The sequence below is a fragment of the Polypterus senegalus genome, chromosome 10 (genome assembly GCF_016835505.1).
Source record: "Polypterus senegalus isolate Bchr_013 chromosome 10, ASM1683550v1, whole genome shotgun sequence".
NCBI lineage: Eukaryota > Metazoa > Chordata > Cladistia > Polypteriformes > Polypteridae > Polypterus > Polypterus senegalus.
Window position 1 is genome coordinate 127,802,657 of NC_053163.1, and position 24,917 is coordinate 127,827,573.

The following is a 24,917-nucleotide window of genomic DNA, read 5'->3' on the forward strand; positions in this document are numbered from 1 at the left end:
AATATACAACTTAGATTTAAGTCACTTTCAGTTGCAAAAATCAATGTCTCCTCATAGGCAAGTTCTTCTGTCCATCAAAGTTGTCATTCATTGATTTACAGCTCTTTGAGTCCATTTTGCACCTTCTGGCTCAAGACGTCTGCAGAGAGGGACCCTCTGGGAAGATGTCAGGGCAACTCTGATTTACACCTCTGTTAGCAGATTCCAGAAAGATTTCAGGTACAAACTGGAGTTTGGCCACCTAGCGTGGAATACAAGTGGGGATTTTGTGCAGCGGAATGTTTGTTAAATCTGCTGCTTTTACCAGGTCTGGTGTGCCACTAAAGTCTAGCAGAATGGGCAATGCCCACTTTACTCCACAAGGTAAATAAGAAATATAAGTAATGTGACAAATGAGAGGAGACCATCTAGTCTATGAAGTCTGTTTGTTTAGCTAATAGCTACATTGTCTACAGATTTTTCTTAAGCACTTCTTAATACACATTCAACAGCAAATAAGCTAAAACAATAGCATTCTTATGAAAATGGTAATGTACAGTTGCAAGTTATTTAATGAATTGAAACCAATGTCAAAAATAAAAAAGTAAATGTGTCATTTGCAGAAGCTGGGCACCCTTTCAGTTGGAAGGTTTCTGGTTTCTGGCCTGGCTTAGCTTGTTAGTTTGTTTGTCTGGTCAGAAATTGTCAACCGAGTGCCTAATTTATTCTTTGACTCTTCGAACATCGTGCAACACTCAGCACCCATGGGCTCTTCTAGATAGATAGATAGATAGATAGATAGATAGATAGAAAAGGAAATGACAGTGGATCTTAACATTCAACTGATTGAGGACAACAAAGCAGGGGAAGGCTATAGAAAGATATCAAAACTAACAATTGAGAAATGGCAGTTAAGGAGGTCAAAAACTGGCAAAACTGCTTGTACATACAGTGGTGTGCAAAATGATTCAGTCCCCTTGAAAGTCATCACACTTTTCAGCATGACATAGGATTTACACATATATTTATCCATTCGGTATTTTTAATGTGAACTCTTATACTGTAATAATACATTTCCAAAGTCAAAATAAACCATTTTCTGTAAATATTTAACTGAAGAAGAAAAGCTCAAAAGCTAGCATTTGTGTAAGTATTTCAAGCTCTGTGCTTTGGAAGCTCCACATTTAAAGAAATGACAAATTAATCACAAACGACACAAAGGTGAAAGTCATTTGATTGTAATTAAGCATAATTAGGTACTCCTTGTGAGTCCTTTATATCTCTCTGGATATTAAAGGCACCCTTTGTAAGGATCATAGTCTTATATTAAAGGCACCCTTTGTAAGGATCATAGTCTTTGTTGGATAATCACTGTAAAAATGAAGACAACGGAGCATTCTGCGGATGTGAGAAGCAAAGTCACTGAAATGCACAACAAACAAATATTGAAGAGTTTGAATGTCCCGTTAAGCACTGTTTGAACCCATCATCAGTAAGTGGAAGGTTCATCACAGTACCCAGACTCGTACGAGAGCAGGCCATCCCTCAAAACTAAACATCAGAGCAAGACGTCAACTGGTGAGAGAGGCTACTAAAAATCCAACCGTCACTCTCAGAAGTCTGCAATGCTCTTTGGCTGAAACTGGAGTGAAGGTGCAGGGGTCCACAATTTCAAGAGCTCTCCCTAAAACAGACCTCTATGGGAGGGTAGCCAGGAAAGAAGCCATTCCATGAGAAGGTCAACATTCAAGCACGTATGGCATTTGCTACAAAGCATGAGAAAGATGCAGTTAAGATGTGGGAGAAGATTTTATGGTCAGCGGAGTCAAAGATAGAACATTTTGGGCAGATTTCAAAGATGCAAGTGTCACGTAAAACTAACACTGCCCACGACTCAAGAAACACCATAGCTATGGTGAAAGGTGGTGGTGGCAGCATCATACTATAGGGGTGCTTTTCTGGGAATCTTGTCAGAGTTAAAGAGACAATGGATGGACACAAATAAAGATCAATATTGCAGGAGAACTTGTTCCAGTGTGCTATGAACCTACGGCTTGGGAGAAGATTAATCTTTCAACATGAGAGTCCCCACCTGAAACTTTGTGGAAGCCCCGACAGACAAGGTACAACACAAAGTACCTAAGAAGAATATGATAATAATATTTTACTAATATTGTGGAAGTGCTGCACAATGACCTTTAGAATAAGGCCAAAGAGACACTGGAATAGCTCAAACACAAAGAGGTGAATGTTTTGGAAAGACCAAGTCAAAGCCCTGATCACCCTGTCCAGAGGTGCCATGCCACCAAGCTGGAGGGGAGACAGAGAAGTTGGGAGCAAGTGCAGTGGGTGACACCTTGGCACCACACTGGAGCAGTGTGAGGTTTTTTGTTTTTTTATGATGGATGGAGTGCCAATCCTGCCACCAGCCCCCACATTTTCCCTGTAAGTTGGAGGACCTGCTTACAGGGCTGGATGCAGAGGAACATCATACCCTGGTCAAAGCAATTGCACATTAATGGCCTCACTCAAGGGCCCAGCAGAGTATAGTCTCTTCTGGCATTTACAAGATTTGAACAGGCAACCTTTCCGATTCCCAGCACAGATCTTTAGCCTCACAGCCACCACTCCACCTACAGCCTAGAGGAGCTCTATAAATTCTGACAGAGACAATGGGGAAGAATGACTCCTGAACAATGTGCAAAACTGACACATACGGTACATACGTACCCCAAAAGAATTAAGGCTGTTATTGCAGCAAAAAGGGTCTTCATAAAGTATTGATGTATTGGACCTGAATACTTATGCATGAATACTTATACTAACTTTGAGTTTTTTCTTCTTCAGTTAATTTTGACTTTATAATGTATTGTTACAGCATGAGTTCACATTAAAAATACTGAATGGATAAATATGTACACAAAATTGTGACAGCTTTCAAGGGGATTTAATACTTTTGCATGCCACTGTATAGAGGGGTGAAGCAAAACCTCCCATATGACTGCAAGGGCCCTACACACAGTTTAGCTGCGTAAGAGAGAGGAATTTTAGAAACAAATGCTGTGGACAGACAAAGTTAAAACTGAACTCTGTATTAGCACAGCCACAAAAGGTTTGTCTGGAGAAAAAAGAAAAGAACACCTTCCCCACAGTAAACACAGAGGTGGGTCTAAAACGCTTTGGGGGCTGTGTGGTTGCCAGCCATGCTGTAAGTATTGTGTGAGTACAGGGAATAATGAATTCCACTAAATAAACAGTTGAAGACAGGTAATATAATAGTTAAGAAATATTTGCTACCTCTTGCCGTATGTGAACCTCCAATGCCTTTCTTTTGTATTCACTGGTGCTCTGGTAGAGCCTGCTTCTCAGACTGTCTTTATTTTCAAGGTGGCTTTCTCGCCTCCTGCACATTCCATCTATGAAAGCGACTCTCTCTCTCTCTTTACTCTTTCTGTGTCTCACACTTCCTGTGTTGTCACGTCACCAAAGCCAAACCGATTGCTGAGTGACTGGACACACAGACCTTAGAGGATGGATGGATGGATAGATAGATAGATAGATAGATAGATAGATAGATAGATAGATAGATAGATAGATAGATAGAGTGAAAGGCACTATATGATAGATAGATAGATAGAGTGAAAGGCACTATATGATAGATAGATAGATAGATAGATAGATAGATAGATAGATAGATAGATAGATACTTTATTAATCCCAAGGGGAATTCCACATAATCCAGCAGCAGTATACTGATACAAAGAAACAATATTAAATTAAAGAGTAATAAAAATGCATGTAAAAGCAGACAATAACTTTGAATAATGTTAGCATTTACTCCCCCTGGTGGAATTGAAGTCTCATAGTGTGGGGGAGGAATGATCTCCTCAGTCTGTCAGTGGAGCAGGACAGTGACAAAAGTCTGTCACTGAAGCTGCTCCTCTGCCTGGAGATGACACTGTTAAGTGGATGCAGTGGACTCTTCATGATTGACAGGAGTTTGCTTAGCGCCCGTTGCTCTGCCACAGATGTTAAACTGTCCAGCTTCATTCTTACAATAGAGCCTGCCTTCCTCACCAGTTTGTCCAGGCGTGAGACGTCATTCTTCTTTATGCTGCCTCCTCAGCACACCACCACGCAGAAGAGGGCACTCGCCCCAGCCGTCTGGTAGAACATCTGCAGCATCTTATTGCAGATGTTGAAGGACGCCAACCTTCTAAGAAAGTATAGTCGGCTCTGACCTTTCTTACACAGAGCATCAGTATTGGCAGTCCAGTCCAATTTGTCATCCAGCTGCACACCCAGATATTTATAGGTCTGCACCCGCTGCACACAGTCACCTCTGATGATCACAGGGTTCATGAGGGGCCTGGACCTCCTAAAATCCACCACCAGCTCCTTGGTCTTGCTGGTATTAAGGTGTAAGTTGTTTGAGTCGCACCATTTAACAAAGTCTTTGATTAGGGTGTAGCATATTGATGATGGCATCCTCCTCTCCCACCTTCTCCTGGTATGCGAACTGCAGAGGGTCAGACCTGTGGCCTCAGGTGGTGAAGCAGCAGCCGCTCCATTGTCTTTATCACATGTGACGGCAAAGCAACAGGCCGGAAGTCATTCAGCTCACTAGGACATGATACCTTTGGGACAGGAGTGATACAAGATGTTTTCCAAAGCCTTGGGACTCTCCCCTGTTCCAGGCTCAGGTTGAAGATGCGCTGTAGAGGACTCATCAGTTCCAACGCACAGACCTTCAGCAGTTGTGCCGATACTCCATCTGGACCCGCTGCTTTGCTGGCACGAAGTCTTCTCAGCTCTCTGCTCACATGGACTTTTGTAATTGTGGGTGAAGATGTCTCACCTATGCTGGTATCAATAGAAGGATAGTTGGAGGATGCAGTAATCCGAGGTGAGAGTGGGTTAGAGTGGTCAAACCTTTTAAAGAAGTTGTTCATTTGGTTTGCTCTCTCCACGTCTGTCTCGATGGTGGCACCCCGCTTCGAGCTGCAGCCAGTGATGATCTTCATCCCATCCCACACTTCCTTCATGCCATGCTGTTATTTTGCAACTTCTGCTCCAGCTTTCTCCTGTACTGCTCTTTCGCCGCCCTGAGCTGGACTCGGAGTTCCTTCTGTACGCACTTGAGCTCATGCTGATCACTGTCTTTAAAAGCCCTTAGATGGATATATACAGTACCATTTACATATTTGGCAATGCATTTATCCCAGACAACTTACAACATTTGTGATATAATTGGTTACGTTTCCTTTGTTTTACCAGTTGCAGCAGAGGCAAGTGAAGTGACCTGCTCATGGCTGCACAGTGTCTGTAGTGGGATTTTAACCCACAACCTCAGGGACTGAGGCTCAAAGCCTTAACCTCTAGGTAACACTGCCTGCCTAACACTCTAGGAAAATGTCAGTCAGTCAAAAGGATGGCTTCTACAACAAGACAACCATCCAAAAACACATTTTGAAATCTTTATGAAGCTCTATGCAGCCTATAAAAAGATCTTAGGGCAGCTGAAAGGAAATGGAGGAAGTCAATAGAACATAAAGAATTTGACAAACAAGGGAAGATTATTCAGTCCATACTGAGTGTTTGTTTAGCTAATAGCTGTCACGGTTTCTGCTACAACTACATGGCCAAAAGATGTTTAACTGCCTTCACTCCTAATTAGACTTCCCCTTAATTTCAGCTACTGTTTGCAAGAACGTGCTTTACCCTTAAGCTGAAAGAACTCTGCTGGATAATTATTATCTTATATCTTTATATATATTATATACAGTATCTTTGACCCTGGCAGCCCTAGTAACTATCAAGCTCTTTTATCTTCTTTCTCTTCTGCTACAACTAAGGCTGAAGTTAAGTTTATTTCAAAACAGGGTCAGCAATACTACTTGCATGTTCTCTGCTTTCATCTCTCTTCTCACCCGCTTCCATTTTCAACCTCCTTGACTACTGTTGATTTTGCAACCTTTTTCAAAAATATCTCATATATGGAAGTGATCTTCAAAGAGGAAGGTGATCACATTTCCAGAATAAGAATTCATTACTAGCTGGCTACAAAAACCATTTATTGCCAAAGGGAGTGATACCAGTCAAACTAAAAGAAGTGAGAATTCGGAATGTAGTGTGAAGACTGGTGCAAAACTGGCTTAGACACCGGAAGCAGAGGGTTATGGCGCATGGAACCCTATCAGGATTGGCTGATGTTAGGAGTGGAGTCCCACAGAGGTCAGTTCTTGGTTTCTAATATCTCCCTCTCTATATATAAAATTCAACATCTGTCTGTCTGCTTTTTACTTAACAGATTTAAATTGTTTTTTTTTTTCTTTCTATAATTTGCTTGAACATTTGGGTTGATTTTGCAACTTCATTCATCATGCTAAGAATTCCAGTTTGTTTGCTGGAGCGATATATTCACACTAATCGGAGACAGAGGCTGCGGGCCGAGGGGGGGAGCGAGACGTCAGGAGTGGGAAAACCAGGCAGGACACTCCTCATTCACACGCCAGCCACTATTTGATTTGGTGTACCTCTGCATTTTGGAGTGTACCTTGCCTCTGCTTAGCTAGCGATACCCGTTTGTTTATTGACTTTTAAAGTTTGTCCTGTCTCACTACTACCCGGGCAGAGCCGTGGGGGATGGCTAGTGTGTGTGTATATATATATATATAAGATAGAGATAGAGATAGAGATAGATAGAGATAGAGATAGATCTATTAAAAAAATAAATGGTTTAATTTCAGGTGACTACCTGTTGAAGCTCATCGAGAGAATGCCAAGAGTAGTAATAGTAGTAGTAAAGCAGTAATCAGAGCAAAGGGCGGCTATTTTGAAGAAACTAGAATATAAATCATGTTTTCAGTTATTTCACCTTTTTTTGTTAAGTACATAACTCCACATGTGTTCATTCATAGTTTTGATGCCTTCAGTGAGAATCTACCAATGTAAATGGTCATGAAAATAAAGAAAACACATTGAATGAGGAGGTGTGTCCAAACTTTTGGACTGTACTGTGTATATATACAGTATATGTGTGTATATATATATTATATATACAGTATATGTGTGTATATATATATTATATATACAGTATATGTGTGTATATATATATTATATATACAGTATACAGTGGTGTGAAAAACTATTTGCCCCCTTCCTGATTTCTTATTCTTTCGCATGTTTGTTACACAAAATGTTTCTGATCATCAAACACATTTAACCATTAGTCAAATATAACACAAGTAAACACAAAATGCAGTTTTTAAATGATGGTTTTATTATTTAGGGAGAAAAAAAAATCCAAACCTACATGGCCCTGTGTGAAAAAGTAATTGCCCCCTGAACCTAATAACTGGTTGGACCACCCTTAGCAGCAATAACTGCAATCAAGCGTTTGCGATAACTTGCAATGAGTCTTTTACAGCTCTGGAGGAATTTTGGCCCACTCATCTTTGCAGAATTGTTGTAATTCAGCTTTATTTGAGGGTTTTCTAGCATGAACCGCCTTTTTAAGGTCATGTCATAGCACCTCAATTGGATTCAGGTCAGGACTTTGACTAGGCCACTCCAAAGTCTTCATTTTGTTTTTCTTCAGCCATTCAGAGGTGGATTTGCTGGTGTGTTTTGGGTCATTGTCCTGTTGCAGCACCCAAGATCGCTTCAGCTTGAGTTGACGAACAGATGGCGGACATTCTCCTTCAGGATTTTTGGTAGACAGTAGAATTCATGGTTCCATCTATCACAGCAAGCCTTCCAGGTCCTGAAGCAGCAAAACAACCCCAGACCATCACACTACCACCACCATATTTTACTGTTGGTATGATGTTCTTTTCTGAAATGCTGTGTTCCTTTTACGCCAGATGTAACGGACATTTGCCTTCCAAAAGTTCAACTTTTGTCTCATCAGTCCACAAGGTATTTTCCCAAAAGTCTTGGCAATCATTGAGATGTTTCTTAGCAAAATTGAGACGAGCCCTAATGTTCTTTTGCTTAACAGTGGTTTGCGTCTTGGAAATCTGCCATGCAGGCCGTTTTGCCCAGTCTCTTTCTTATGGTGGAGTTGTGAACACTGACCTTAATTGAGGCAAGTGAGGCCTGCAGTTCTTTAGACGTTGTCCTGGGGTCTTTGTGACCAATCGGATGAGGCGTCTCTGCGCTCTTGGGGTAATTTTGGTCGGCCGGCCACTCCTGGGAAGGTTCACCACTGTTCCATGTTTTTGCCATTTGTGGATAATGGCTCTCACTGTGGTTCGCTGGAGTCCCAAAGCTTTAGAAATGGCTTTATAACCTTTACCAGACTGATAGATCTCAATTACTTCTGTTCTCATTTGTTCCTGAATTTCTTTGGATCTTGGCATGATGTCTAGCTTTTGAGGTGCTTTTGGTCTACTTCTCTGTGTCAGGCAGCTCCTATTTAAGTGATTTCTTGATTGAAACAGGTGTGGCAGTAATCAGGCCTGGGGGTGGCTACGGAAATTGAACTCAGGTGTGATACACCACAGTTAGGTTATTTTTTAACAAGGGGCAATTACTTTTTCACACAGGGCCATGTAGGTTTGGATTTTGTTTTCTCCCTAAATAATAAAAACATCATTTAAAAACTGCATTTTGTGTTTACTTGTGTTATATTTGACTAATGGTTAAATGTGTTTGATGATCAGAAACATTTTGTGTGACAAAGATGCAAAAGAATAAGAAATCAGGAAGGGGGCAAATAGTTTTTTATACCACTGTATGTGTGTGTGTTTGTATATGTATATATATATGTATATATATATATATATATATATATATATATGTATATATATGTATATGTATATGTATATATATATATATATATATATATATATATATATATATATATATATATATATATATATATATATATATCCGTCCACTTCCAACAGGCTCTTTTTATCCTCACCCGGATATGCTTCAGGTGCTCCCTGGCAATCACCCGTCGATACGCCCGGCTGTATTCCAGGAAGCATTCCAGGTGTCCCTGCTTCTCTTCCACCCAGCACTTCCTAGTGTGGCAGAAGTGCTGAGGTCCAGGGCTCCCAAGGTCCCACACATACACTAGCCATGTGCGCCCAACTACGTTGCGCATGTTAAAGTTCTCTTTGAAGGGCTCCCTGTTTAAATGCGGCTGCCAGTTGTGAACTGGGCCCTTCGTTGCACAGCATTATGATTTTTTTTATAAAGGAAACAAAATTACAAAAGGAAACCCTTGGACATTGATTTGATAGGAATGGCCTACTCAGAATCACTGTCCGAATTGTAATTATGTGGTGGTGTAGGAGAATTTCTGCTTCTGTCCGTTAACAGTCCGTCTCGTTTTCACGACGCTATCATTTCCTCTCACGATGTCTTCTCAACCTTTCTCCAATCTCGCAGGTTGCTTTGTGGCAATCCAATGAGTTAGGCAATATACACGGAGCAATGGTTATAAAAGGGGGACACATAGGTATCTAGGCTCTTTAAAACATAAATAGAGATCACTTCACTGACATGTGAGCAAGCCACGGTACAACTGTGAGACGCGCAGCACTCGCCGGCTACAGCGTAACAATAATAATTTCCGGAACGTGCTGTTACGTTGTCATTCATTTTACCCACCGTCTTTCTTTCATTCATATGTTACGTAAGCACGTACCTTTTATCTTCGCCAATCTCATTGTCTAACCAGGCCTCAGGAGCTAACAAGCGTAACACTGTCCACCACCCCTTTCGTTATTCCAGCTATTGTTGAAATCCGTGAGCAACAACAACGTACTAAACTGGAAGGTGGTCTACGCATGTATGGAATTCGCGGACAAAGATCAAGATCTAAATGAAGATCTCTTTAGTTAATTTAAAGCACAACAATTTGTTTTATTTGAATGTCTGTGTTTTGAGGTGTGACTGGCATACTACAATCTTCAGTAGTATCAGCCTGGAGGAGATTCTTTATGCAATGCCTATGTTTTAGCTGTGTCTCTACTGCCATCTAGTGCTTCTTCTTCTAATTCATTCGCGGACAAACAAAGATCAAGATCCAAATGAAGATTATATAGTTGGTCTGTGATAGTCTTCATATTTGTAGCTTAGGGATCCACAAAGGGAGAAAATAAATCACTGTGATTGATGCAGAATGTGGTCTGGCATTATCTTGTTAAAAAATGCAGGGTCTTCCCTGAAAGAGATGACGTCTGGATGGGAGCATATGTTGTTCTAGAACCTGAATATATTTTTCTGCATTGATGGTGCCTTTCCAGACATGCAAGCTGCCCATGCCACACACACTCATGCAACCCCATACCATCAGAGATGCAGGCTTCTGAACTGAGCGTTGATAACAACTTGGGTTGTCCTTGTCCTCTTTGGTCCGGATGACATGGCGTCCCAGATTTCCAAAAAGAACTTCGAATCGTGACTCGTCTGACCACAGAACAGTCTTCCATTTTGCCACACTCCATTTTAAATGATCCCTGGCCCAGTGACAACGCCTGAGCTTGTGGATCTTGCTTAGAAATGGATCCTTCTTTGCACTGTAGAGTTTCAGCTGGCAACGGCGGATGGCACGGTGGATTGTGTTCACTGACAATGGTTTCTGGAAGTATTCCTGAGCCCATTCTGTGACTTCCTTTACAGTTGCATTCCTGTTTGTGGTGCAATGTCGTTTAATGGCCCGGAGATCACGGGCATCCAGTATGGTTTTACGGCCTTGACCCTTACGCACAGAGATTGTTCCAGATTCTCTGAATCTTCAGATGATGTTATGCACAGTTGATGATGATAGATGCAAAGTCTTTGCAATTTTTCACTGGGTAACACCTTTCTGATATTGCTCCACTATCTTTCTGCGCAACATTGTAGGAATTGGTGATCCTCTACCCATCTTGGCTTCTGAGAGACACTGCCACTCTGAGAAGCTCTTTTTATACCAATCATGTTGCCAATTGACCTAATTAGTGTTTATTGGTCTTCCAGCTCTTCGTTATGCTCAAATTTACTTTTTCCAGCCTCTTATTGCTACTTGTCCCAACTTTTTGGGATTTGTTGACACCGTGAAATTTTGAATCAACATATTTTTCCTTTAAAGCGATACATTTACTCGGATTAAACGTTTGATCTGTCATCTACGTTCTATTACAAATAAAATATTGACATTTGCCATCTCCACATCATTGCATTCAGTTTTTATTCACAATTTGTTTAGTGTCTAAACTTTTTTGGAATCCGGTTTATATATATACACACATACATATATATACATACATATATATATATATATACACACATACATATATATATACATATATATATTGTGGTCCCCGGCTGGGACTGGAGCCCAGCCGGGACGCCCAGGAGGACCAGAGGAAGGCTTGTGCCTCCTCCAGACCGAGAGGGGGCGTCCGTCCTGGTTATACTGGAGGCCTCGGGTAGAGGGCTTGAAAGCCCAGCCCTGTAGGGACCCGTGGCCACCACCAGGCAGGAGTTCCTTCGGCCCGCCGAGTCGTCACTAATGCAGGTGCTTGGTCATCTCGTGCTCCACTTGGAGCAGCTGGAGGGGAAGGCGGTCGCGTCGGGAGAGACGCCACGTCTGACGGAGGATCGGTGCGACGCTGGAGCCTTTGGCAATTGAGACGCCACGGGGAAGGTAAGTGGTATCGTCCCCGTAAAGCATAAAGGGGGATCCGCCGAACATGGTCGCGACTTATTTAAGGAGGACTGACTTCGAGTAAGTGATCCCCCCACAGCGGACGCGGCGGTGCAGACGGCCGATCGGGTGAGGAGAGCGAGTACGCAGGCGCTGGCAGGACAGGGGCTGATGAGTGCCCTGGGTCCTAGCGCCCTGCGCTCCAAGCCCGCGGCAGTTTCCTGTCGCTCTGCAGGGACGCAGACGGGGCTGGATTTGAGCTGTTGCCATGCTCAGACCCAGACCGTCAAGGCGTCCAAGAGAAGGAGGAACCGAGGGGTGAATGCCGGGACCTCCGATGGGAAGGGGCGTCTCGCTGGGGGCAAGCGCCCAGAGAAGGGCCATCCTCTGCGGGGGCAGAGGGAATCCCCTGGGCGGCTAGGCGAGCCGCCTGTGAGAGCGGTCCCGCGGACGGCGAGAGGACGGGCATGGAACCTGCGGCGGAGGACTCAGGCAGGCAAGTCGGGGGCTATCGGAGGTGGGCAGGAGCACTGCCGGTACAGAGACCGACAGGACGCTCGGGGTGAGTGTCCTGGCAGTGCTTCTGGCCCTCCTTTTCCTTTTTTCACAGGTCCGAAGCCCCGACGAATGCTGGAGCCGACGCCGTTTGGGACCTGCCCTCCTGGAACAGGCCGCTCCGCGGGAGGGATCCCCGCCGGGAGGCCAAAGGTGACCCAGCTGGTGGGGATGGCGGGGGCAAGAGCGGCACAGACCAGAGGGGCGCGTTTGCGTCGGAGGGGGTGCCGAACGGAGATGTCCCAGGGTGCCGTGTTGGACCCTGGGGACATAGTAGGACCCTCTCTGGAGACGTGCTGCCTTTTCAGGAAGTGTCGCTCGGACCCATGTGTCCTCGCTAGCGGTGGGGCACTGTAGTCGGGATGCCCAGGAGGACGAGAGGAGGGCTTGTGCCTCATCCAGACCGCGAGACCGCATCCGTCCTGGTTATGTTGGGGGGCCTCGGGTAGAGGGCTTGGAACCCCAGCCCTGTAGGGACCTGTGGCCACCGCCAGGCGGCACCCCAGTGCCTGATTATCCCGGGGAAGACTTTGGAGGACACCCGGAGAGCTGCCGGGAGGACAGCCGGCACTTCCGCCATGCTGGGGCGTGGCCAAGGGAAGAATGCTGGAAACACCTGGTGCTCGTCCGGGAAGCATATATAAGGGGCTGCCTCCCTTCAGTGAGGAGTGGATGTCGGATGGAAGTGGACAGAGCTGGAGAGAGGACTGGAGGCGGCCAGGAGAGAAAGGCACAAGGACTGTGAGGCCTGGACATTTGGGGGAACGGTGCCGAAGGCACATATGTATGTATGTATGTATATATATACACATATACATATATACACATATATATACACATATACATATATATATATATATACTGTTCAAAAGAATTAAAGGAACACTTTTTAATCAGAGTATAGCATAAAGTCAATGAAACTTATGGGATATTAATCTGGTCAGTTAAGTAGCAGAGGGGTTGTTAATCAGTTTCAGCTGCTGTGGTGTTAATGAAATTAACAACAGATGCACTAGAGGGGCAACAATGAGATGACCCCAAAACAGGAATGGTTTAACAGGTGGAGGCCACTGACATTTTCCCTCCTCATCTTTTCTGACTGTTTCTTCACTAGTTTTGCATTTGGCTACAGTCAGTGTCACTACTGGTAGCATGAGGCGATACCTGGACCCTACAGAGGTTGCACAGGTAGTCCAACTTCTCCAGGATGGCACATCAATACGTGTCATTGCCAGAAGGTTTGCTGTGTCTCCTGCACAGTCTCAAGGGCATGGAGGAGATTCTAGGAGACAAGCAGTTACTCTAGGAGAGCTGGAGAGGGCCATAGAAGGTCCATAACCCATCAGCAGGACCAGTATCTGCTCCTTTGGGCAAGGAGGAACAGGATGAGCACTGCCAGAGCCCTACAAAATGACCTCCAGCAGGCCACTGGTGTGAATGTCTCTGACCAAACAACCAGAAAGACTTCATGAGGGTGACCCAAGGGCCCCATGTCCTCTAATGGGCCCTGAGCTCACTGCCCAGCAGCATGCAGCTCGATTGGCATTAGCCATAGAATACCAGAATTGGCAGATGCACCACTGGTGCCCTGTGCTTTACAGATGAGAGCAGGTTCACCCTGAGCACGTGACAGAAGTGAAAGGGTCTGGAGAAGCCATGGAGAACATTATGCTGCCTGTAACATCATTCAGCATGAGCAGTTTGGTGGTGGGTTAATGATTGTCTGGGGAGGCATATTCATGGAGGGTCACACAGACCGCTACAGGCTTGACAAAGGCACCTTGGCTGCCATTAGGTATCAGGATGAAATCCTTGGACCCATTGTCAGACCCTATGCTGGTACAGTGGCTCCTGGTGCCGACAATTCCTGGCCTCATGTGGTGAGAGTATGCAGGCAGTTCCTGGAGGATGAAGGAATTGATACCATTGACTGGCCACCACACTTTCCTGACCTAAATCCAATAGAACACCTCTGGGACATTATGTTTTGGTCCATCCAATGCCACAAGGTTGCACCTCAGACTGTCCAGGAGCTCAGTGATGCCCTGGTCCAGATCTGGGAGGAGATCCCCACAACACCATCTGTCATCTCATTAGAAGCATGCACCGATGTTGTCAGGCATGTATACAAGAACACAGGGGCCATACAAAGTGCTGCGTACAATTTTGAGTTGCTGCAATTAAATTTTGGCAAAATGGACTAGCCTGCCACATAATTTTTCACTCTGATTTTTGGGGCGTCTTTGAATTCAGGGATCTGTAGGTTGATCATTTTCATTTCCATCAAACGATGTGGCATCCTTTCATTCCTAACACATTACCCAGTCTGTATCAGTATAAATATCCAGGAGGATTTCTTTTTCCCATTGAGATCTGATGTTTTCAAAGTTTCAAAGTGTCCCTTTAATTTTTTTGAGCAGTTTATATATACATACACACACACATATACATACATATATATATACATATATATATATATATATATATATATATATATATATATATATATACACACACACACACATATATATATATATACATATATATATATATACATATATATATTTATATATACATATATATATACATACACACACACATATACATACATCCTCTTTAATAAAAGCCCTATGTGCGTCCAGGTGTCCATGTGTGTGTCTTCTGGTGAAGTGCGCATGCGCGGGGTCACACGGCACGTGTTCAGTCTCTTCCTGTGCATTTCCTGTGCAGACACACACATAGGCGCATGAGAAACAGACGCACAGACACAGGCGCGTGCACGACAGACACACACACACGCACACACAAACACACACACACACACAGGTGCGCGCGGGACACAAACACATACATACACAGGCGAGTGCATTACTTTTCTTGGTTGTTTATTAATTTTTCAAATGTTCATTTTTTTCTCTGTGCTTAAAACTCATTAAAAAGGTGTTTTTAGCGAGCGGGTCTTAAGGCAATAGCGCGAACTATTGCAGTGTTAGTTTTCTCTGTTGTTCAAGGTTTTCTTAGTGTTATTTAATGTTTTTACATTTAGTTTACTATTACGCTGTGCATTCAGTGGTATAATTAACTATATTTGTGCTTAAAAACATAAAAAAAATATATTTACATACAGTTCATACGGTCTGGAATGGATTAATTGTATTTACATACAATCCTATGGGGGGAAATTACTTCGGTTCACGACCAAATCAGGTTACAACCAGAGTTTTGTAACTAATTATGGTCGTGAGCCAAGGTTCCACTGTATTACTGTCATACAAAATTACAAGCATTTTACGCAAATACAAACCAGTATTACTGAGAGAGAAAATTAAAGGCACACAATACATTGACACATATTACAGCTACATAAAAGGTCCCTTGCCATTTAATATAGACTGTTCCTACTAATGTTTATGCACTACTGTTCTTGCGCCCGTTATTGTAACGGGCTTAATGTCTAGTGTGTGTGTGTATATATATATATATATATATATATATATATATATATATATACCCCCTGTGTGTATATATATATATACACATACACACATACATTATATATATACACAGTGGTGTGAAAAACTGTTTGCCCCTTCCTGATTTCTTATTCTTTTGCATGTTTGTCACACAAAATGTTTCTGATCATCAAACACATTTAACCATTAGTCAAATATAACACAAGTAAACACAAAATGCAGTTTTTAAATGATGGTTTTATTATTTAGGGAGAAAAAATCCAAACCTACATGGCCCTGTGTGAAAAAGTAATTGCCCCTTGTTAAAAATAACCTAACTGTGGTGTATCACACCTGAGTTCAATTTCCGTAGCCACCCCAGGCCTGATTACTGCCACACCTGTTTCAATCAAGAAATCACTTAAATAGGAGCTGCCTGACACAGAGAAGTAGACCAAAAGCACCTCAAAAGCTAGACATCATGCCAAGATCCAAAGAAATTCAGGAACAAATGAGAACAGAAGTAATTGAGATCTATCAGTCTGGTAAAGGTTATAAAGCCATTTCTAAAGCTTTGGGACTCCAGCGAACCACAGTGAGAGCCATTATCCACAAATGGCAGAAACATGGAACAGTGGTGAACCTTCCCAGGAGTGGCGGCCAACCAAAATTACCCCAAGGCGCAGAGGCGACTCATCTGAGAGGTCACAAAGACCCCAGGACAGCGTCTAAAGAACTGCAGGCCTCACTTGCCTCAATTAAGGTCAGTGTTCACGACTCCACCATAAGAAAGAGACTGGGCAAAAACGGCCTGCATGGCAGATTTCCAAGACGCAAACCACTGTTAAGCAAAAAGAACATTAGGGCTCGTTTTAGTTTTGCTAAGAAACATCTCAATGATTGCCAAGACTTTTGGGAAAATACCTTGTGGACTGATGAGACAAAAGTTGAACTTTTGGAAGGCAAATGTCCCGTTACATCTGGCGTAAAAGGAACACAGCAGTTCAGAAAAAGAACATCATACCAACAGTAAAATATGGTGGTGGTAGTGTGATGGTCTGGGGTTGTTTTGCTGCTTCAGGACCTGGAAGGCTTGCTGTGATAGATGGAACCATGAATTCTACTGTCTACCAAAAATCCTGAAGGAGAATGTCCGCCATCTGTTCGTCAACTCAAGCTGAAGCGATCTTGGGTGCTGCAACAGGACAATGACCCAAAACACACCAGCAAATCCACCTCTGAATGGCTGAAGAAAAACAAAATGAAGACTTTGGAGTGGCCTAGTCAAAGTCCTGACCTGAATCCAATTGAGGTGCTATGGCATGACCTTAAAAAGGCGGTTCATGCTAGAAAACCCTCAAATAAAGCTGAATTACAACAATTCTGCAAAGATGAGTGGGCCAAAATTCCTCCAGAGCTGTAAAAGACTCATTGCAAGTTATCACAAACGCTTGATTGCAGTTATTGCTGCTAAGGGTGGCCCAACCAGTTATTAGGTTCAGGGGCAATTACTTTTTCACACAGGGCCATGTAGGTTTGGATTTTTTCTCCCTAAATAATAAAACCATCATTTAAAAACTGCATTTTGTGTTTACTTGTGTTATATTTGACTAATGGTTAAATGTGTTTGATGATCAGAAACATTTTGTGTGACAAACATGCAAAGAATAAGAAATCAGGAAGGGGCAAATAGTTTTTCACACCACTGTATATATATATATATATATATATATATATATATATATATATATATATATACACACACACACACACACATGCAATACTATTTTTTCCAAATTTAATCATGTGAAATGCAATGAATGACCCAAAATAGAGAAAAGGTAAGCAGTAAACTGCCAGAGGTTTAAATGTAAAGTTTAGGTTAGCAAAAATTGAAAACAAGAAAAATTCAAAATATTGGTAGATGGTATGGAACATGCAAATAAAAAAATGCAGTGATTCTTAAATTTACTTTGATCTTTATTTAATTGCAGACAGTATGAACCCAAGATATTTCACATTTGTCTGGTCACCTTAATTTCATTTGTTAATACACATTTCAGGCCTGCAACACATTCCAAGAAAAGTTGGGACAGTAAAGCATTTACCACTTTGTAACGTCGCCATTCCTTCTCACAACAGCTAAGAGACGTGTTGGCACAGAGGATACCAAGTGATGAAGTGTTTTGAGTTATTTTGTCCCATTCTTCTTGCAAACATGTTATAAAGTATGCAACAGTACTGGGTCATCATTGCATTTTTAGTTTCAAAATTCTCCACATATTCTCTATTGGGAACAGCTCAGGACTGCAGGCTGGCCAGCTAGTATCATACCGTTTGCAGAATGTGGTCTCTTGAAGGTAGCATATGTTGCTCTAAAACCTCAATGTACTTTTCTGCATTAATGCTGCCATCTGAAAAGTATAAATTACCTTTGCCAAGGTCACTGACACAACCCCATACCATGACTAACTCTGGATTTTGGATTTGGCTGTTAACAGTCTGGATGGTCCATTTCTTTCAAAAAAAAAAATAAATAAAAAAATAAATCTGGGATACTGATTCATCTGACCATTATACATGTTTTCAATGTGTGACTGTCCATCCCCGATGATTCCGTGTCCAGAGAAGTCAACGCCGCTTCTGGAAACGGTTAACTTGAGGCTTCTTTTTTGCACAGAAAAGTTTTAAGTGGCATTTGTAAATGTTACTCCACAATGTAGTGCTTGACAAAGGTTTACCAAGGTAATCCCTTGCTGATGTGTCTATATCAGCTATTTATGAGTTGTTGATGTAGTGCTATCTGAGGGATCAGAGATCACGGGTGTTCAGCTGAGGCTTACACCCTTGCCCTTTATGCAATGAAATTCCTTGAATTGTTTAATAATCTTATGCACTGCATAGGAAAAAATATGCAAATCCCTTACAATGTCTTTGAGAAACATTGTTATTAAACATTTAAATGATTTTCTCACGCATTTGTTGACACATTGGAGATCATCTGCCCATCTTTGCTCCTCAAAGACTGCTTTTGTATCAAATCAGAATTATAATCACCTGTTTAAATCACATCATTATTTAATTTTTTTAAACATTATTAAATCTTATTTTATCTCATTACTGGCCCTAATTTTCCTGTTCCAACTTTTTTTAATGTGTTGCAGGCCTGAAATGCAGGAATGGATGTATATTAACAAATTAACAAATGAAATTAAGTTGACAAGACAAACATGAAACATCTTGGTCTCACACTGTCTGTAATGAAATAAAAGTCAAAGTAAATTTAAGAATCACTGTGTTTTTTGTCGGGGTTGTAAATTAAGCCTTGAAAGTTGAAGCAAACAACTGCTGATTACTTAAAAACCCTGTCTGTCTTAAGCAGAGTTGGAACAGACTGTGCAACTACACCCTCTGAAGCACTGCTTGGACAATATTAAACTATAGAAAGTTGTATACTCCAGTGATAATGCCAAGAAAACTGCAATTAAAAATGATATGAGACTGAGCATTATTGTCCTTAGAAGTGTGGGCCTTTCATTTAAAGAAATGTCAAAAAAAATATCAAAGAGTCATTGAGTATAGTGGTGTCCCACACAATTGAAACAATTGGAAAATGGAAGAAACGCTGACAGGAAGAGATCTGGCAGACCCAAAGTCACAGCCCAATCAGAAGACAAGTTTCTGAGGGCCACCAGCTTGCATGATAGGCGCCTCACTGCAAAACAGTTTCAAACACAGCTTAACAGTGCAGGTCGAAAAAAGCAAGTCACCGTTTCTACTCTGAAGAGGAGCCTTTGTGCTGCAGGTTTGACAGGGCAAGTGGAAATAAGAATGCCATTCCTTAAATGACAAAAGAAGGCATTGAAATACCAGCTGTGAACCGATGAATCAAAATTTGAAAGCTTTTGATTTATCACAGAGGGTTTATGATATTGGGTTGGTGAAAGGATGGTTCCTTAGTGTGTGATACCAATTATCAAACATGGAGGAAGAAGTATTATGGTCTGGGGCTCTTTTCGCTGGAGAAAGAGTTGGTGCCTTGCACAGAGTGATTGACATTCTGAATCAGAAAGGTTACTATTTTGTCCGTTATATCAAAAAAGGTGTCTAATTTGACAAACCAAAAATCTGAATACAATTTTGTGTACTTAATGACTCCTTGGCCTTTTTTTTTTTTTTATTTGCTGTACTCCTTAGTTTCATGAAACATCAAGACATTAAACTGTGCATTTCTATAAAAACTGAAAATACTGAGGTGTTGCAAAAATTTTGACCTGTAGTGTATACAGTGGTGTGAAAAACTGTTTGCCCCCTTCCTGATTTCTTATTCTTTTGCATGTTTGTCACACAAAATGTTTCTGATCATCAAACACATTTAACCATTAGTCAAATATAACACAAGTAAACACAAAATGCAGTTTTTAAATGATGGTTTTATTATTTAGGGAGAAAAAATCCAAACCTACATGGCCCTGTGTGAAAAAGTAATTGCCCCCTGAACCTAATAACTGGTTGGGCCACCCTTAGCAGCAATAACTGCAATCAAGTGTTTGCGATAACTTGCAATGAGTCTTTTACAGCGCTCTGGAGGAATTTTGGCCCATTCATCTTTGCAGAATTGTTGTAATTCAGCTTTATTTGAGGGTTTTCTAGCATTAACCGCCTTTTTAAGGTCATGCCATAGCATCTCAATTGGATTCAGGTCAGGACTTTGACTAGGCCACTCCAAAGTCTTCATTTTGTTTTTCTTCAGCCATTCAGAGGTGGATTTGCTGGTGTGTTTTGGGTCATTGTCCTGTTGCAGCACCCAAGATCGCTTCAGCTTGAGTTGACAAACAGATGGCGGACATTCTCCTTCAGGATTTTTGGTAGACAGTAGAATTCATGGTTCCATCTATCACAGCAAGCCTTCCAGGTCCTGAAGCAGCAAAACAACCCCAGACCATCACACTACCACCACCATATTTTACTGTTGGTATGATCTTCTTTTCTGAAATGCTGTGTTCCTTTTACGCCAGATGTAACGAGACATTTGCCTTCCAAAAGTTCAACTTTTGTCTCATCAGTCCACAAGGTATTTTCCCAAAAGTCTTGGCAATCATTGAGATGTTTCTTAGCAAAATTGAGACAAGCCCTAATGTTCTTTTTGCTTAACAGTGGTTTGTGTCTTGGAAATCTGCCATGCAGGCCGTTTTGCCCAGTCTCTTTCTTATGGTGGAGTCGTGAACACTGACCTTAATTGAGGCAAGTGAGGCCTGCAGTTCTTTAGACGTTGTCCTGGGGTCTTTTGTGACCTCTCGGATGAGTTATCTCTGCGCTCTTGGGGTAATTTTGGTCGGCCGGCCACTCCTGGGAAGGTTCACCACTGTTCCATGTTTTGCCATTTGTGGATAATGGCTCTCACTGTGGTTCGCTGGAGTCCCAAAGCTTTAGAAATGGCTTTAATAACCTTTACCAGACTGATAGATCTCAGTTACTTCTGTTCTCATTTGTTCCTGAATTTCTTTGGATCTTGGCATGATGTCTAGCTTTTGAGGTGCTTTTGATCTACTTTTCTGTGTCAGGCAGCTCCTATTTAAGTGATTTCTTGATTGAAACAGGTGTGGCAGTAATCAGGCCTGGGGGTGGCTACGGAAATTGAACTCAGGTGTGATACACCACAGTTAGGTTATTTTTTAACAAGGGGGCAATTGTGTTATATTTGACTAATGGTTAAATGTGTTTGATGATCAGAAACATTTTGTGTGACAAAGATGCAAAAGAATAAGAAATCAGGAAGGGGGCAAATAGTTTTTCACACCACTGTATGTAACAATAAGAACAAGATACTGTATAAAGAAAGTTTCTAAATTAACAATGTGCCATTTCTTCTAATTAATTTCAATAAGGCAAACTATTGACTTATTTTATTAAACAGTATTCAGTATTATTTCAGCTGATAATGGCAACTTTTACTGAGGTTGCCTCAGTTTTTTTTTTTTTTTTGATGGTTTAGGAAAATCTAAAATTTAATTAGACTGTATTCCAAGTTAGACTATACTGGAATAAGTTGGTTTTGTCAAAATAGATCCTCCGGTTTTTGCGTGATAATCAAACAGATCAACAGAAATTCAATTAATGTACACATTTGAGAGAGAGAGAAGTCATTTCAAATTTCATGTAAAGATTACATGTACTTTATCATAATGCAAGGCAATGTTTGCTTCTACAATAGGAGAAACAAAGACCGAAGGATAAAAGTAGACCATCAACAGCTGAGCATTTGCTTTCCTTCTGCTGTCAGATATCAGATAGACCCAAAGATATTTTGGCAGCCACCAGAGCCGTTCTATTCTACTGGCCGTAATACTGATCCAGTGGTCTTTTAAGTTTACAGAAGTGACCCGGGCATTTATGTTAATTGGGTCAGTAAGCACAACATAGAGTATTTCATAAAAGAGCCAGACTAACAATGCTTGACGAAAACAGTAGAACGTTTCTTTCTTTTATTACATTTCATTTACAAATATTAATGCAAAGATACAAAGACAAGAAGCCTTCACACAACAAAAATACTTAAAAATGTACGATCTCAGTTGAAGCTTTTTCACAAGATTTCTCAGGGTTGCACACATCTAAAGCCCATGTGGAGTTTTTTTTTTTTTTTTCACCCCCCACAGTTTTATATAAAAAAGCACAAGAAATAAAAGCATACAGTTCTTTTTTTTTGTTTTAAATCATTTAAAGTTACAGCTCTCCAAACAGCTGTAATCCAAGAGCTGCCGGCGGAGTGCTCGCTTTGCATATTTAATGAGTGGAACTGTACAGATATTCTCATTCCAAACTAAAAGATAGTGTTTGAGCTGAGTTACAAATAAAACAAAATAAAAACAAGGAAAAAAATCAACATTTAAACTACCAGCACATGCACCATGTTGAACCCAGAAATGATGTATCTTACAATTTAGCTGCCATTTGAGAAGAGTTCCTCTCCTCATTTGTTAATGTGAAGATTAAGAAGGCGCTTTGGGAGCCCCACAAATCCTACTCCCAACCCTGTGCAGGTGGGCCAAGTGTAAACAGTGAGTTTTCCCAGACACACTGCATCTATAATGTTAAACTGTTTGGTAAACAGCAGGGTCACATAGGCAGGAAAAGACCTATTAGATAAACAATGGCTGAATTACTGGATTGAATGGCACTGCAGACACCACCACAAGGACAGAATACACAAAATATAGTAAAGCTTTTGAATAAATAAATAAATAAAAATAAAAAAAAACCAAAACATTATCAACAATTTAAACAGTTTTGAGCTATCAATAGAAATATATGTGTGTGTGTGTATGTAGATGTATATATATTATATACACATATATACATACACACATATTTATAATATATAACTGTACGTATATACTAATTTACATTTATTTCCCCTCTTTTCTGCTAAATGATTTATTATATGGCAGGCGCAAATCTAACAACCACCAATAGTGTTTACCTATGTTACAGTTTGAAAGGGGAAAAAAAAAAAAAAAATCAAACCTACTTTCTAAATGCTGACTAGTGTACAGTCATGCCAGTTCTTTAATTCATTGTAACTTTGGGTTCTTTATGTTGCCTATGGTTGAGAAACACAAACATGTGGTTTGGCACACGGGACAAAAGAAGACTAGGAGAGACATCTGGGATTAGGTGAGGCCTTTGCAGTGTAGCTCATAGGCTCTAGTTAAACTTACTGTTTTCTTTGTTCTTCGACAAATGCACTCACATTTAGAAGGCCCAGTTCTAACCAAATGTACTGCCCATGGTATCACAACTCAAAACAAAAAAATGGGTGGTTGGAACAGGTTAACAAAACAAGCTAGACTCTGGTGCACCTGAATGAAAAGGGACAGTGCAGCCATCTTTATTTTTTGAAAATGTTTAAAGCTGAACAGTCAATTTTGCAGCCATTACCTGATTATATGCCTGGGAAGCATGCAAAAAAAGAATGCTGAAGGAGATCCTGACAGAGCTCACAGAAGGTTCACTCTTGAGGAATACTGAGAAGCACATTTTCAATTGAGTGTGCATACACAAAAGTTATCCACATTCATAATGTCAGAAATGTACATTTTCATTTAAATCCAAGACCAGAAGATTAACAACATTATACAGACTGAGAAACAGCATTTTCCAAGTGCCCAGAGTTCCACAACATAGCTTGGCTAGACATATTTAGGTGGGAATGAAGAGCATAGTTCATTCAAAAGCCAACCAATTCAAGGAAAACCCCATTTTCCAAAACATCACCTGCAGCTAGCTTTACACAGCCGGGACTTGGCATATTTAGGTGCATATTATGCTTACACACAGCCCACCTACAGTATAATGTAAACTGATAATGAAAAAAGAAGCAGCTTTTCAATTTGCATTAGCTAAATCTGCCAAGTTCAAGCATAAGGCAACAGTCGCCCAGCCACATCAAGCAAAAAAAAATAAATAAATAAAATAAAAAATAAACTATTGAACCTGGAAATACTATTATACCTTCACATAATTTTAAATGAAGAATAATGATTTTGAGACCGAGACATTTTTATATCAACTTCAACCAGGACTTTAAAAGATTTGTAACATAACAGTTTTAACAACTGTCCCATAAAAAAAAAAAATCAAAAATAACAAACCTTGCTATTATTTTGTCCCTCATAATATCACAGAACTTTCAGGTGGAAGAGAAAAGTGTCTTTCTCTTCTGGGAACAATATATTATATATCGGAAATATGTTGTACATTATGTAAAACTACATAAACCAGTTATTTTATTGTCATAAATTAAAGTAAAAGTAGAAGAATGTAGAATGGCATCATGTTAGGTAGTATGAATATGACAGGGTGAAATCTCCTTGCAATGTATCTACAGCTAGTACAGTCTATACAAAGGAGAACACAAATATAAACAACATAAAAATGAAAAGGAAAAACAAATTTATTTTTTAAAAAAGACAATACATTACATTCCAAATAAGAAATGGTATAAATAGCTCCATTTGATGAACAGAATGAAGTGTTGTTAAAATTAGCCAAGTTAGTCAATTAGTGCATCTCAATTCCATACTAGTGGTATTATTTGTTGTAAATTGATGGAAAAATGAATATGTCCAAAACTATTTATAAAAATAAGTCAAGGAGAAATTGATTTATACAGAGCCTCACATGCTTCAATTTTTTATCAGCTCAAGCTACTAATAATTGCACCCCTCTGTACCTATCAAAAAGTAACTTATAAATTTGACGTGAACAAGTAGTTCATGCAA

At 40.9% G+C, this 24,917-nt stretch overlaps 1 protein-coding gene across 1 annotated transcript in view; it reads right to left on the bottom strand.

Moving 5' to 3' along the window:
• The window catches only part of crtc1b (CREB regulated transcription coactivator 1b), a 155,289-nt gene that overhangs the window by 4,248 nt on the left and 126,124 nt on the right, over window positions 1-24,917 (bottom strand). The window lies entirely within an intron of this gene.